Source organism: Peromyscus leucopus, chromosome 11 (assembly GCF_004664715.2).
Source record: "Peromyscus leucopus breed LL Stock chromosome 11, UCI_PerLeu_2.1, whole genome shotgun sequence".
NCBI classification, from domain to species: domain Eukaryota; kingdom Metazoa; phylum Chordata; class Mammalia; order Rodentia; family Cricetidae; genus Peromyscus; species Peromyscus leucopus.
This window is the reverse complement of record NC_051072.1, coordinates 41,168,791-41,185,643: the sequence shown is the minus strand read 5'-3', so window position 1 is coordinate 41,185,643 and position 16,853 is coordinate 41,168,791. Positions and strand designations below refer to the sequence as shown.

The 16,853-nt window shown below is 46.3% G+C and overlaps 1 pseudogene; it reads left to right on the top strand.

Annotated features, from left to right (window-relative positions):
• The first annotated feature begins 15,339 nt into the window (after nt 1–15,339).
• Nucleotides 15,340–15,434, top strand: LOC114704210 (annotated as a pseudogene).
• Nucleotides 15,435–16,853: the final 1,419 nt, after the last annotated feature.

Below are 16,853 nucleotides of genomic sequence, written 5' to 3'. Positions count from 1 at the left end.
ACAGCGTCATTCTGGAACCTGGAATTGCCTGAGTTGTCCAGCCTTCCCCAGATGTGTGGAGACCCGCCCACATCCAGTGCTTCATCCCTTCTTGTTTCAAAGAGCTGCCATGATTCCTGTCATCTGATTGGTCCAGGAGTGGCCTACCACCGAGAACTGGACGATTTTTATCTTTTTACAAATATCTTGTAGCTGGCTCCTGAGTCACTGTAGCTGTGAACAAGAATCCGTCACTATTATCGCCAGGCAGGTAATCTTGTAATAATCGGTAATTATTCATCTCATGACTCATTCATTAGTTCTAAATTTCAATTTTAAAATATTAATCAAATTTGATCACTTTTATGTGTGAATTGCTAAACTTAATCACAAATTAGAATTCCAAGTGGCAGACGTTGAATGACAAAATTAAGTCGGATCACACAGTCTTTCTTTGCCATCTTGAGGCCGTCACCCTGTATCAGCTGTCGATACACAGGCAAAGCTGGCACTATTGTGACTGGCGACACAACCCGAGCCTGAAGTCAGCCCAAGCCATCTCATGCTGCTCTTCCTTAGTGGGACTTCCCTTAATTAACCTCCACACAGATACAGTATTCATTAAAAGATAAGTAATAAAATAAAATATGCTAATTATATATATATAAACATCCACATATGTATGTATGAATATATATAATTAAAATTCAACAATCACCCCCAGCAGTTGTTCAGTACATGGACCAACAAAAGATTTGGGGAGAGGATTATTTTATCACTGACGTTGTTTAGAATTGCTGGCCTGGGGATAATAAAAAGCCAACTGACTTACGGTCAATTTTATTGTCAGTTTTAAAATCTGCTACAGATGACACAACCCCCTGTACCATGTGTACCAGCAGGGACAGTTCCAACTCCCCAATTCCTGATGCCACAGGCCCTGGGTGAGCATGTAGGGAGGTTCCAGAAAGAGCCTGATTCCACAGAGAGGACTCCCTGGGAAAAGAGGGGGCCTAAGACATCAGGAGTTGTCTCCAGGCACCCCTAGTATATGATAGGCATCGCCTGCATCCCTAGTGATGCCCTAGATTTCAAAATGCTAGTGAAGCACAAAGAGCCCCCTCAACCATGCCCTGGATGATGAGGAAGTGAGAGCCCCAAATTTCTGAAGCCTGGTGTCAAATTCTCATACTGAGGTGACTCGTATGCCCGTGAAGAGGAAATGCGTGCTTCAGCTCAATCAAGATCATTTCACATCATGAGCACACACACAAATACCTGACTCTACACATATTAGCTCAACCAATGCCAACACTGCTCTCCATCCTAGGCCTGTGCATCCTTATTTTTTTTTTTCCAGGCCAGTGAGTGGCACACTGAGAACCTTCCGGGCCAGGAGGAAAAGCCCCCTGCAGAAGTACACCATCCTGTGAGGTAGGGATGCAGCCCCCACCCCTAATGAGAGACACTTGCCTCTCTCACCCCCAGTGTTAATCACTCTGAGAGATAGCCATTCCTCTTTCAGGGTAGAGGCTAGCATTGTGTCCTGCATGCTTCAAGGTCCCCAGAGAGAGGGGTCTGAGAAAGGCTACTTAGGTCTGGGGAGAGTCCATGTTGTCCTTTGTCCTGCTGATGAGGGTCCTCTAACATAAAGGGACAGATTCACATGAGGCGCTAAAAACACAAGCCAGTTTGAACTCTGAATCCCATGACCTCATGGGAATCCAGAGGAGGATACCACCCTGTTAAAAGAGAAAGTGGGCTGCATGCCAGTCCTCTTGGCTGGCACTGTCTGGAGGATGCCCAGTACCTCATCCCACAGGGACAGGGGATTATTCTGCCCTTACGCAGAACCAAAAAAGTCTAACACATGGCTCAGGCCTAGGGATCTAGGAGTAGAGCATAGCCCCTAAATTCAGATCTGTGCTTTACTGTCAAACGGCCTTAAATCAAAAGACTGAGGTCCTCAATGACTCCAGGGCACAGCCCAGTATCCAAAGGAATGTTACAATGACCCTTTGTTAAATGGGTCTTTGTCCCAGAAAAGGGAATGACTTCTGGCATTCTTTAGTAGACAGCAGCCCAGTGTGGGGATGTCACTTGGATGTCTTCAGCAGACAGATCTTCGAGACCCAGCTGGCTCAGGTTTGCTACTGGTGGGACCCAGGGTGAGTCACATACTGAGACGATACTTATGGACATCGCTCTCTTTTCCCATTAACAGGCTAGTAGTACACCAGGTCTGTGAGATGCAGGGCATGACTGGGTCCTTGTATCCTGACACACCTAACGGTATTTATACCCAAGACCGGTATGTATAATGAACTCTTCTTTAATTGTCCCCACCCTCAGCTGTCCTACATACAGGGAACAAATACATTATGAGAGAGAGAGAGAGAGAGAGAGAGAGAGAGAGAGAGAGAGAGAGGAGGGAAAGGGAGGGAGGGAGAGGGAAGGAGGGAGGGAGAGGGAGAGACAGAGAGAGAGAGGAGGAGAGAGGAGAGAGAGAGAGAGAGAGAGAGAGAGAGAGATATGTTTCTTCTCTCTCCTACCCAGGTTCCAAATGTTCCCTCTGGGGTAAGAATCAGAAACTCTTCTCCCACCAGAAAGGCTGAGGACATAACCCCCCCCCCTTTTGACACAGAAGCAAGTTGATGTCCCATGGTCAGGTGACAGTGCTCATAGCTGAAACTTGGACTCTCAGAGGCGTAAGGTCCTGGCTGAAGGAAGGCTGGATTTCCTCATAAAACCAGCAGAGTCTAGACACCAGACAGTGAGGAGGAGACTTCAGCAGGTCCTCCCGGACTTTCTAGAGACAGACAAAGGCTAGACTTTGAATCTCCATCCCCTAATTCCTGCTACTTTTCAGACCTTGAGTCTGGAGTTTTCTGTCAATTCCGCAATCTCCTGATAGCCTCTGGTCCACTCCCCTCTGGTTGAATCAACTCGACTTAGAGTCTTTTGTTTGCAACCAAGAGGTTTTGCCTGATGCTGGAAAAGATACAGTCAGGAAGTAAATTACCCAAAATCCACAGGAAAAAAAATTTAATGTGTCAACACATTATCACAGGATTAATTAAAATCATGAAAACAGAGCCAAGAAAGGTGGTACATGCCTGGCATCTCAATACCTGGGAGATGGAGGCAGGCAGATTGGGAGTTCAGTGTCTTCCTAGACCACACAGTAAGTTCAAGGCTAGCCTTGGCTTTGTGAGATCCTGTCTAAAAAAAAAAAAAAAAAAAGAAAAGAAAGAAAACATTTTTTTTTTAATTGGGGGGCATGGGGAACGGGAACCAGAGCTCATGTCAAGAGTAGTATAGTTCATTGAACTCTGAGTCATCGGCTTGGAAAAGTGAGCGATCATCAGAATAAAGGGCACAGAGGTAGCAGAAGCAGCGTGCTCACAAGATAGACAGCACAGTGAAACCAAGATACAGGCGTGTGTGCGCAAGACACAAAGATGAGCTCTCGGGAGTCAGAGCTTCTTTCTGTTCAGGGTTCCATGTCCAGCCTCTGCAACAGTAGGCATTGGGCTAATTTTTAAAGAATGAATGAATGAAGCATTTGTTCAGGAGGGGGTGGAGAAAACACATTAACTGCCATTAGTGACAATGATAGGTGTTAGTTTTTTGTTTGTTTTTTTTTAAGTTACTTTCTTTTCCCTGTTTCCAGCCTTTCCCATGACGTGCTTTTGTTTTCCTGAGAAAAAATAATGTTTTTCTAAACCCAAACCACTGATAGATGACCCAACTTCCCCTAATATTTATGTGCCCTCCCTAGAGACCTAAGATGCAATGGAGCAAGGTGGTAAGGGTAAAGGAACAAATGTTCCCCTTGCCAAGTGGAAATGCTTGAGGAGGCAATCCATTAAGAAGCCTGGCTCTGCCTCTAGCAAACACCGTCTTCCTGTGGGCAGGGAGCACGAGTGACCTTCACAACCCGCAGCCGGAGCCTGGAACAAGAGAGACAGACTGGGGAGCAAGAAAGCGTCGCCAGGTGCCCGGGCCAAGCTGAAGTCCTTTCTGCCCTCCTCCTTTCCCCTCTGCCTGTCATCGCTCTGCCCCCTTGCCTGTCACCAGTCAGGGCCTAATGCAGAGTCTAAACAATGGCAGATTTAATAGCCAGAGGGAGTTCAAAGGGGTTGACTGCCATCAGATTGGCATTCAGCAAAAGCTGCTACCAACTCAGCAAGTGGGATCCAGTTCCACCCCAGAATGACTAAGCAGGGAAGCCAAAGAGCCAGTCAGCTTGCTGCAGAAGCCAGGAGGTCAGCTTCAGGCAGCCCTGAACTCTCTCAGCAGGGGAGTAGAAAGGATTGAATCCACCAGGTGAGCGGAGAGGAACTGCAGTGTGTGACAAAATCACAGAGTAGAGCCAGCTGCACACGACCACCTCGGTAGACTGATATTCTCAACTTCTCTCCCTCTCCTCTCTCCCCTACCCCTAACACACACACACACACACACACACACACACACACACACACACACACACACACATGAGCGCGCGCGCTCGTTCTTTATGATGCAGGGAATCATACAAAGGAAAATGTCGGGTGCAAACAGGGTACCATCCTAAAGGCTCCAATTCGCTAATTCTGTCCCTCTGCTTTCCTGCAGCTGCCCGTCAGGCCCTGCACGGCACATCCCGTGACATGCCATGATTAGCATTTGCACACAGTAATGTGCTAGCCAAGCGCCGTCCCACTCAGTGCTGGCCCCCGCTTTGTCCTCCTCTCCAAGTTCAGGCAGCACCCTGTCTCCTGAGTTCTAGGTCTCAGCTCTGGAGGTTTCCTCCTCCCAGCGTCTGCAGTGTGAGCACCAGATGTCTATGTCCTGATTCCATGGCCCATCCGCTGAGCAGCCAGGACCAATCATCCAAGCCCTTCATCAGCACTTAGAGTGGTAACCGCTTCCTGAAGCTACTGCTTGGAGATACCTAAGCTTACTTAACCTTTTGTCTAATAATAGGAGTTAAGTTAATTAATTTATTAATTATTAATACATTAATTAAATTAATTCCCTTTATTAAATTCTCTTAAAATAATAACAACCACTTATCTAAATAATATTTATATAACCAAATGACTTTCTATAGTAGCATTAGTTGGTTGGGTTTTTTGTTGTTGTTGTTTTTGGGGCTTTTTTTTTATTAGTTTTATTGTATTCAATTTAAATCAAACTCACTTTTATGCTTTAATTTTATAATCATTAAGCATATTGATATTTATGTGATGGTTATTTAATATAGGCTATATTATATAAATTATATAATTTATATTACATATAAATATAAATATATATGTGCACATGTGTATATATAGTGTTTTCCTCAGTGGACTCCTACTGATACAGGAGAAACACTCGTGAAAAAGTAATTGCGTCAAGTTGAACTCGCTAGTGAAGACAAGTCTCTGGGGGCTTTGATGGAGGTCCACCTCCTCCTTGCCTGGGGTGGGGAGGAGCGCTTTTCATCCATCGTGTTCACATGACACTTCTCAAGAAACTGTGGTCAAGACCTAATTGGAAGTTACCACCCACTAAGCGGCTTCCGTTAGGTACAGTTGAACAGTACAAGAACACGTGGTTCCTAAATGGCCAGAGTTTCCAGAAGGAAGCACAAGGAGAGAGTTCTGAAGAAAGAGGTCTGCTCAAGAAAAACAAGGCCCGGTTGGAGAAGGGATTGCCATAGAGCAATCCACAGAAGGAGCAAGCAATCTAACTGTTCATAAAGACCAAAGGGAGGCCATTGCACTTGAAGTCGGGAGGGGGAGAGACTATTAAAATCACAGGTGGTTGCAATAACCACATATACATTTGGTGCTGAATTTCTAATCCCCATCTCCTTACTTTGGGAGCAATTAGTCTCGGGTGAAAAATTGCACTTGCAGCTAATTGCACCTGCAATTACCTACTTCCGGGTGCAATTAGCCACTTGAACCTAATTCTGAGTGTGCAAGTGTTTAATTGCCTATGTGAGGAGGTGATTCCAGACACAGTTAGTTGTGCCCTCAGTCTTTGCACCTGCAACTAATTGTGACTAATAAAACAAGGCTTCATACAAGTCAGGTTGGAGGCACATATGGTGACCCCATTTGAGAATCCAAGAGTTGGATTGGTTGGGATGATAGAGGAACAAGGGTAGTAAGGGGAACAAAGGGGGCAAATGATTAGAAATTGTCATTGTTCTTCAGATACGTGGTTGTGTAATCCTGCTCCCTTCCAACAGTCGTGTTCCTCCCAGACTATGGAACATCAGGTCCACTGATTATAGGCCGGTACCCTACTTTGACTGATACAAGTGTTTGCAGAGATAGTGGAAACTCTTGCTAACACTGGGGAACATTCATAGGCACTGGTAAGAACTACATTCCAGCCACTTCCTCGTTTTTTTTTGGGGGGGGGGTTAACACTGGTGAAGTTGTTCAAAACACTTAGGTAACAGGTACATATGTGTGAAACACTCCTACTGCATATTTACTCATACCTTGAAAACAGGAATTATTAGACAAGTTTCCTGCCTTCAACTTCATATCAATTCTATAAATAATAGTTAAATATCTGCTATCTACTCGGTACATCAGAGTGTTCATGGGCTCATTGGGAAAATCTGTTTATTCTGTCTTTTTACAGATATCTATTTATCAAGCCCTCTTGGAACTCACATTCAAGTGAGGAGCACAGATGTTAAATAACTATTTACACAATTAATGTCCTCATTACAGAGATTGTGAGAGTGCAGGGTTAGGGCCTGCCCTGGGCTGAGAGTTTGGACTAGGATTCTCCAAAGAATTGATGCTTGAACTGGTGTTTAAAATGTGAGTAGAAAGAGGGATAGGGACGAGGTCTCCAGACTGAGGAAATGAAGATGCAGAGGCTCTGGGGTAGGAAGGAACACACAAGCCTTGAAAATGAAGAGAAGGAGAGAAGGTCAAGGTGGGTGGAGTACCATAAGGTGGAAATGACATGAAGCTTAGCCATGAGTGGGAAGACATTCTCTCTCTCTCTCTCTCTCTCTCTCTCTCTCTCTCTCTCTCTCTCTCTCTCCTCCCTTCCTTTCTTCCTTCCTTCCTTTCTTTTTACATTCTTCTCTCATACAATACATCCCAATAGCAGTTTCCCCTCCCTCTACTCTTCCCAGTCCCCCCCCCACCTCCCCTCTCCCTCAGATCCACTCCCTCATGTCCCCGCCCCAAAAAGAGCAGGCCTCCTAGGGACATCAGGTGAACACAGAACAAGATACAATAAGACCAGGCACAAACCCTCACATCAAGGTGAGATGAGACAACCCAGTAGGAAGAAAAGGACCCAAGAGCAGAGGAAGAAGCAGAGACACCCCCACTCCCACTGTCAGGAGTCCCACAAAATCACCGAGCCAACAACATGTATTCAGAAGACCTAGTGCAGACCCATGCAGGCTCAGGCTCCTTGAGTGCCACATCAGTCTCTGTGAGCCCTCATGAGCCCGGCTTAGTTGATCTCTCCCAGCGTTCTCTAGCCCCCTGGCTCCTTCAATTGCTCCTCTCCCTCTCCTGTGAGGGCCTCTGAGCTCCGAGCTCTAAGGGAGGGACTTGATGGAGACCTCCACTCTGGGTTCTCTCTTCCCCTAATGTTGGTTGTGGGTCTCTGCATCCATTCCCATCAGCTATAGGAGGAAGCCTCTCTGATGATGACTGGGCTAGGCACCTATCTATGAGTAGAGTAGAAGACCATTAGTAATCATTTCATTGATCTGGGGGGCGGGCAGTCATGTTTGGTTCTGTCCTAGGTATCTCCAGCCTCCAGCTCCTGGTCATCCAGGCAGTGTAGGGCATGGACTACCTCTCCTGGTGTGGGCTTCAAATTAGGCCAGTCATTGATTGGCCACTCCCACAAGCTCTGAGCCACTGTTGCCCTAGCACATCTTGCAGGCAAGACAAACTGTAGGTCGAAGGTTTTGTGGCTGGGTTGGTATCTGAGTCCCACCACTAGAAGCCTTGCCTTGTTACAGAAAATGGCCAGTTCAGGCTCCATGTCCTCCATTACTAGGAGTCCTCACTAGGGTCACCCTCATATATCATAAGGAGTTTCCACCTCACTAGGTTTCCACAGCACTCCCTAAATGCCCCCCCAATTCTAGTCAGTTCTCCCTGTATTCTCTCCCTCCATCCCTTCTCACCCCACCTGATCCTGATCGTTCCTATTCCCATCCCTACCTACCCCCATTCTACCTACCTAAAATCTATTCTATTTCCCTTCCCAGGGAGATTCATGCATTCCCCCCTTGAGCTCTCCTTGTTACTTAGCCTCTCTAGGTCTGTGGATTGTTGCACAATTATCCTTTACTTAACAGCTAATATCCACTTATAAGTGAGCACATACATGTTTGTCTTTCTGGGTCTGGGTTACCTCACTCGAGATTATTTCTTTCTAGTTCCATTTCATTTGCCTGCAAATTTCATAATGTCATTTTTTTTAAAAACATCTGGGTAATATTCTATTGTGTAAATATACGACATTTTCTGTATTTATTCTTTGGTTGAGGTTTTCAAAAATATGCAAAACTCAGTGAAGGACCAATGACAGTCCACTTGAATGAAGGGCATTGTGTGGTCTATCAGCCATAGCTAAATGGAAATCTTAGTGTGAGATATTTTTTTTCTTCTCTCTCCTTCTAATTTTACTAAACATTCCTAAGACCCTGGAATAGCCAGGGAAATGAGGTTGAGAACCAAGTTGTAAATCAAACTCTGCCCTAAAGTAGACAAATGTGAACTTGGGTCCTATAAATTTAGTTTGGGCAAAACTTTTAATACTTGAAAATAAATATCAATATCAAATTGATACTGTTGTAATTGTTATAAGTAACCCAGAACACACTTGGATCTTCATGAGATGCCTCTTAATGATGGAAGTAGGAACCCACCTGAGTGTATGCACCGAGTGAGAGAAATGTCATCTTTCCTTGACTTCATGCCCCTGAGCTGATGACCCATGAAGGCAGTCAGGGGCATAGAGTATTGATGTACATAACCCTCCCAGAACTAAGGTTGGACAAGTCAGGAAATGGTCCATGAAGATACAAAGGGACCTTAAGATTTGGATGGACCAGACATTGCTTAGGAAGAACCATGAGAACACACGGGATGTGTCTATTCTCTGCCAGTGGGAAGTCTCCAGGAGACTAGGGTGGATGGTGTGAAGTGAAAGAACAGGGCTGGGTAGAACATGAATGAGAGCCAGGTGAAAGAAGACTTAGCTGCCAGGCCATCAGTGTTAGGAGTCTCGATCATCAAATCTGGCTTCTCCTTGGACCCTAAACAAACAGCACAATGACTTGGTTTCCCTCGAAAGTGAAAGGTTCTTGCAAACGAACTCCTTCTGGGGGTGGAGTTATGTCCTCCTCCTGCGTTTCTTCTGTGCGCATTGTCTGTAAGGGTTGGTAATGTGAGAAGCCATCTGTGTGAGGACATCCCCTTCCCTTTCCCAGCCCCATCACCAGTTCCTGGTCAAGAAGGTGTGTCAGCAAGTTATCAGGGTTTGGGAAGAGCATTGCTCCTATCTAGGCTGGCCTTCCTCCTGGAAGGTTCTTCTACATGTTCTCTTAGCTGGCTTCTCCTCAGCATCAATGCCACGTTCTCAGGCAAGGTTGCTGCTTCGACTGAGCACACCAGTTACTATCTCCACACTCTCCTTGACTGGCCACAGTGTCTTCTCATTCATGAAATAACGCCATCATTCACTGTCCTTACCTTCGTAGGATGTCGTCTGCAAGAAAATAAAGACTGAGCTTCACATGTTGTTGCTTTTGTGCCACAGCTCAATAAATAAGTAGTGAAACCTGAATGAATGAGTGAGTGAATGAATGAATGATTGTAAGTGATCCAAGCTCCAAGTTATCTTGTCTCACTCTGTCACAGATGAGGAAGTTGGACCCTTTTCCCAGAAAAGAGGAAACCGGAAAGTAGCAGAGGAACCTCCACCACACCAGCTGCTCCTAGAATGCTGCACTTGAATGCAATGTACTCAAATGAAAACTCTGGGGAAACTGTTTCCGAGGGATCCATTTAAAAAAAAAAAAGTCTTTTCCACCTGGAGAATTCATCCAAACTTTGAACCGATTTCAAAATCCAGTTCTTTAATGCAGATCTGACAAATTTGAAATCTCTTACACAAAACCATTTTTCATCTAATGTGTGCCTGGCCTGTACCACAGTTTAAGTTATAGCTTTTTAATGGGGTAAAACACTTCTATAAAAATCATCAATATACCCTAAACCAAAACTGCCCCTCAGAAATCGATGAATTTCAAGCATGGATTCTGTCCCTGAAAATGCCAACCTTGTCATTGGCACCATGGGCACTTCTAATGAAAAAAAAAAACAGCTAAGGAGATATAATGAATATCTAATGAACCATTTTGTATGCTTACGTGGCTTCTCCAACTGTAAATAAATCAGCATTACAAAATGCATATTTTAGTGGTAAATTCATAAACAATAACCTTGCTTTCCCATCATGACTTGAGTGCCATTCTTTTTATAACACAACTGAAATTTTTATAGTTCTTATATCTACCCATAACCCTGTGCTTTGAGCGGGCAAGCAACCTACCCCATGTGTGAGCTTTTACAATGTCCTTGGGGTATGGAAGTTGTATGGAGTATGTAGGAAAGCCAACGCACTCATCTTCTAGTAACAAGGAGTAGGATGCGAGAAAAATCAGTAACTAATAGTGTTGTGGAAACTCCCATGACTGCAGGACCAGGAGAAGACTTGATCAAGCACCATGGGCTAAATGAATAACAGAGGTCTGATGGCTTCTGCCCCATGGGTGCCATAGGTAGTCATGCTCAGTGGGCCATGGCCCTAGTCCCAGGCCGGGTCAGCCAAAGGCAGTCTGTCTCATTGAGTGGAAAATCTCCTCCGTCAATGTAGTGTGTTCCCCTGACCCCTGCCAAAGGTTTCAGCTGTCGTTCCACCCACTTCCTCAACTGGAAATGGGGTGACTGCTTCCCCTCCTGCCGGCTCAGAGTCTGCGATCCAGAGCTAGGCCGGTCTATCTTGCTGACTTCCCTTCCAGAAGCCAAATATAACCAGCCCTTTCCCGGCTCACAAAAATTCCAGTCAGACTGCTATGCGCGGTGACGGTGACCAACAGCCCAAGAACCTCTGGCCAACCCTGCCCACAGCCAAAAATAGCAGGCCATTCGGTTAGTAGAGGCTGGGAATTTTGTTTTTCCTGTTGGTGAGACTTCATTGGGAGTTCATTTTATATTTTTGTTTTGAATTTTGTTCGGTTTTTGAAAAGGGAATGGGGTAACAAGAATTTACTACGACAAATTCCCCACGTTAGGCTCATCGGTTTAGCTTGGTCACAGTGGGCCATGACTGGGAAGGTATTCACCGCTTAAAACTTTACCACTCATCCACAAAAAGAGAGCTTGACAACTCTGTCCAACATTGCTTCCTGCCTGGCCAGGGTTGTGGTGAGACCCACCCCCCTCCCACCAGACTGTCTCATCCACAGTCCACCTGAAGACAGGCTATGAGCTTAAATGCGGACCTTTCCATGCCGATATCCATAATGTACCTGGACCTTAGGCAGGTTCTGTGCTGCCTGGCCAGTCAATGCCCTCTAAAAGTACTTAAGTGACTCCAATTATTCATTTAATTAAAAAAAAAAATACAGTGCTCAACAACCAAGCCCACTTCTGACCTGCATAGTGACATGCAAGGCTCTGATCAAGCAGGTTTTTCTGCAGGCCAACAGACACATCTTATTAAGTCTTACCTAGCGGCTGCAGTTAAATTGAAGCATGCTAAAGAGATCTAGGCTGGAGAAGATGATTATCTTCTCTATGCCCTGTTCCCAAATGCGATGAATAATAAACAATTCTGCAAAACTATAACCTTCAATTGTTGGAACATCTTTGTACTTTTGTTCTTCAAAGACAGACTGTTTTCTGGCATGATGTTTCCACCTAAGAAAATAAAAACAGTCCCTCAATTTCTCCATGTGCGAGCATATTGCACAAATATATTTCATTTCTTGTCATGTTGTAGGCTGTCCCAGAATCAATAAATAATTTATGCGTTTAATGCACTTATCAGCTCTCCTGTTTCACAATAACACCTTCTTGAATAAAGGTGTTCAGTCTTGTGGTTTGCACTGCACTGCGAGTGTCACACACACACACACACACACACACACACACACACACACACACACACAATTTCCTATGTGCTCATGTCAAGATGTCTTCTATATTAACAGAAAACAAGCAGCCTCTCGGGTGTTTCTCCACCATGAAATTAACTTTGCATCTTATCCATCACTTGAGTGAATAGTGATAACAGGTCCCTGTTCTTTGCAAAAGCTAAGAGCTCACCTACACCAAAGGAGAGCTCAGGCTAAGAAGTTCACATCACATATTTTCTGAAGCTTGTTCCTTTCTCTGTTTTTTTGGGTTCGCTGGGTTTTTATTCCCCCCCCCAATTTCCCCAATAGAAATGTTTCTATGACTCCAGGGCCACTTCGACTGTAGAAGGCACACAGTTTCTAAATTTCAACTTGGTCTATCTAAGTTGCATTTCCTTTGCAAAATATCACGTTTGTCGTTAAGCTCTGCTTCCGAGCACCTCGCGGCGCCAAGTGTGGTACCAGGTGCATGTGCTTGGCACGCCTCACCTCTACTGCCATCCACAGGCTCCAGCTTGGATTTAAGCAGATCATCACTCACACCCTTGTGGCAGCAGCGTCTTGGGGTGCCACCATTAGGACGGCAAGCCGCAGGCAGGAGCACAGGGGCAGCAGCTGCTTCAGGGAAAGTCAGGTGACTGCACCTGGCTAGTGCCTATCTTTTTGGAGGCAGCTGCAAGGAATAACGCCTGTCCAGTAAGGGGGAGAGAGTGTGCGCGGCACTGCATTTAGACTGCGGAATAATCTCATCGAGATGCCAGAGCATCAGTTGAGGGTGGAGTATAGGTGTTGGAGGTGTTCTGTTGCTGAGGAGGCAGGGCCTCCAGAAGAAGACTGTCCCTGAGAAAGAAGCCCTGAAGCCTTCCATTCCACCATTTTCTGTCATCCTCTAATTTGAGCTCAAAATTGTCCCATTGAGTTATCTTATATCTTTTGCTTTCTCTTTTCATCTGTCACTGTCCCTCAAGCCCCTCCTGTCCTCTGCCCCCTCCTGCGTCTTCCCTCCCCCCTCGCTGTCCTCGCTCTCTCCTCCTGTCCTCCCCCTCTCTGTCCTCTCCCACCTCGCTGTTCCTCTCCCCTCCTCTCCTGTCCCCTCTCCCCTCGGCCTGGTTCCTCTCGCCCCCTCCCCTGTCCTCTCCCCCCTCAGCTGTCCTCGCTGGGCTCCTGTCCCCTACCTGTCGTCTCAGCTGCCCCCCCCTCCCTGTCCTCCTGCCCCCCTCCCCTGTCCTTTGCCCCCAGACCCCGCTCTGCCATAAACTCCCCTCCTGTCTCTCCCCTCCGTCCCTCGGGCTGCCCCTCCTGTCCTTCTGCCCCCCCTCCTGCTCCTCTGCCCCCTCCTGTCTCTTTGCCCCCGCACCCCTCGTGCTTCCCCCTCCTGTCCTCTCCCTCCTGTCCTCTGCCCCCCGCCTCCTGGTCCCTCTGAACCGCCCTCCTGTCCTCCCTGCCCGCTCGCTGTCTTTGCCCCTCTCCTATCCTGTCCTCCATCCCCCCGGGTCCTGTCTCATCCTCCCCTCCTGTCCTCCATCTCCGCCCCTTCCTGTCCTCCTGCCCCTCCTGTCGCTCTCCCCTCCTGTCGCTATCCTCGCCTCCCATGCTCCGCTCCCTGCTCCCCCGCTCCTGGCCTCTGTCCCCTCCCTCCGTGTCCTCCTGCGGTTACCCCCCTCTGCCTCGCTCCCTTGCATCTTGTCCGGCTCTCCTCTGCCCGCCTCTCCCTGTTCTGCCCCCATACTGTCCTCTCGCTCCCCTGCGCTGTCTTCGTCCCCCCTCCTGTCGCTTCCTGGGCTCCTCTCTCCTGGTCCTCCTCCGCCCTCCTTGTCAACTACTGCGTCGCATCCCCGGATCCTCGGTCGGTCAGTGCCGTTTAATAGATATTTGGCTCTCCTGTCCTCCTGACTCTTTGTTGAGCACCCGTATTACGTCTATTATCAGGCGGATCTATCCATCGTTGCAACCGGGGATATAGTTGGTTGTGCGAGATTCATAGCCCAGAGGTATGGCGACTGAGGCTCTAGATGTCTATCTGCCGGGAGTACCCCGATAGATGTACATCTATGGTAAGTAGCTGCGGGCGTTCGGTCTATGCAGGGGTAGACCTAGGCGATGTCTGGTAATCTAGTGACAAGATCTGTTCGATCGCCGGACCATTGTTCGAGAGCCGCTCGGCCGTGCTTAAAGGGCTCAGTAAGAGGCCTCGCCGAGCAGTCAGTAGTGGCGAGTGCTGATATGTTAGCGCTGTTTCATAAGAAATCGATCATCGTATTGGCGGGAGATATACTCGATGACGATAGCAGGGAGATCGGTACGGGTACAATAGCTGATGCTTAGGATCAAGGGACCTAATATAGATGAGTGTGTAAAGTGTGAGGATAACGCGTGTTGTACATGCCTAGTACTCGTTTCCGTAGTCGGCGCTGTCTTGTGTTAATTAGTGTGGGGCGGTTCAGAGCGGGGGTAAGTATGCGCACGAATCAGTCATCAAGTTCCTCTGGAACTTCATCTTATTCTCTTGTCTAGTGCAGGCTCGGAAGCCTCTCGCCGCTACGCGCCTTTAGCCTCAGCTTATCTGTATTCGCGCGCAGCGTCACGCGCGTAGGTGGACACTTGTTTCGTATGATTTCGGCTATTCCGTGTTCGAGTTTCTATCTGGGGTACCTACCCTCGACACTCCTGCTCCACCACCTCCCCCCTCCCCCGCCCCCGCCCCTTCCCATTTGGAAGACGTTAGTGTTTAATTGTACCAAAAAAAGAATCACCAGCATGGTCGACTCTTAGAGGAAGGAATCTCAAAGATAATCTAGTCTAACCTACTTCTTTGAAAGATTTATAAAAAAAAATAAAAATAAAAAAAAAAAATGGAACACCATGTGAGGCAGAAGGAAGGAGGAGAGCAAGGGTTGAGTCCTTGGCCAACATCGTACAGGAGGTTGTTTGCAGAACAGAGACTGACAGTAAGTATTTGGAGTTGGACGGCAATGCTTTATCCATTGCACTAGGGGCTTCCCAATGAGTGGCTTTGCTAACACGGTCCACACTGCAAAGTCCATTTCTGCCATGACCCACACAAGGATACATACATACATGTAACTACCAAGAGTTTCCCAAAGCAACACTTGCCATTGCTATGTGATGAACTTCACTGTTTTCTATTGCAATACCTTAGGTTTCAATTATTCTTGAGATTGCCTAATGGCATGCATACTAAATTTGGAACGAAACAGAGAAGATTAGCATGACATTTATATAAAGACACCATACAAATCTTTTCTATGTTTTTGTACATTTACCAAATGGTGGGTTTTTTCTGGTTGTTGTTGTTTTTTTTTTTTTTTTTTTTTTTTTTTTTTTTCCAGGGATAGTTTTTCTAGGTGTTCAGTCTTGTGTTTTACATCTCCCATGGCTATATCTATGGGATGTCTAAGAAGCAGGGACTTAGATTAGATGTAGCACTGGTCCTTTCCAGCTCTAACTTGTCATGTACCAGATCAGGAACAATCTTACTGTCCAATCTCTCCTTTGCACTGAATGGCAGGATAATCTGGAAGAGAAAACTGGACATAAAGCCAGGACCTTGGCTGTAGTCCTGGCTGTACTAAAAACTAAATGTGCAAATTTCAATGGGTTTCTTCTGGTTTCCTTTCACTTAACCTGCAAACCACACTGTTGCTAATTGACCGAGTTCTAAGAAGTAAATGAGATAATGCAAATTAAAGAAACTAAAAGCTTCTTTATACACAAGACCTGTCCTGGAATAGCAATGATGTTCAATTCTCACATTTCAAAGAAGTACAGTGTCTCGAGGTGTTTCTGGGTTCTCATCAAAACACCTGCATAACACATTCTGAATGCATTTGCTCGAATAAAGAAAAACCATACCCTGAAACTGGCTCATTTTAAAAGGCATTTTGCAGGTGTTTGGAGAAGAAGAATGACCCTCAAATTTCAATATGTTCAGCACCCCTTCAAAAAAAAAAAAAAAAAAAAAAAGGTCCTTATAGCCGGAGATGGTGCTAGCCTTGAAAGAGAATGATAATGAATCTTCATTTGAAAAACATTCACACAAAGCTGTCAGTGGTGAACAGAGAGTGGAAGAGCTGATGGTGTGGGGTGGCACAGACATGCAGGAGGAGGCAGGGGGACAAGTGAGGCTGCATGAATGAAGAGAAGTAGTTTCAGAAGCATGCAGTGTGTGTCCAACTGCATGTGAAAAAAAAAATGCATCTTCCTCGGAAGTCGCTGGCCTTGGTCAGGGCATTCCAGCTTTGGACTCACTTAGCTCAACTAACAACAACAATCAATCAATCAATCATTCAATCAATCGTTTGTAACACACTCAAAGTACTCGTGGTAGCTTCATCAAGAAAGGAGAATTAGAAGGTCACTGGATGCCTGGGCACACTGCAACGTGAGTAAAGTGACATTCTTGAGGCCAGGTGGGAAAGGCATGGGCTCTGCTAAGGCAGGAGGGGTCACGGCCACCATCGCCACCACTGCTGTGATCGACAGAGTACGGGTTGTTCTGCAGTTCTGACAGAGAAGGAACCTGGCAGGGGTGGAGTAGGTGGGGGTGGCATGGGAGGTAGCTTGTCCTATTTCCTGAAATAGTATGTTCTCATTATTCATGAGCAGTTACAGGAAACATCAGAGAAATCACTTGGGGAGGGAAACTAAGGAAAGGGTTGTGCATTTTCCAATG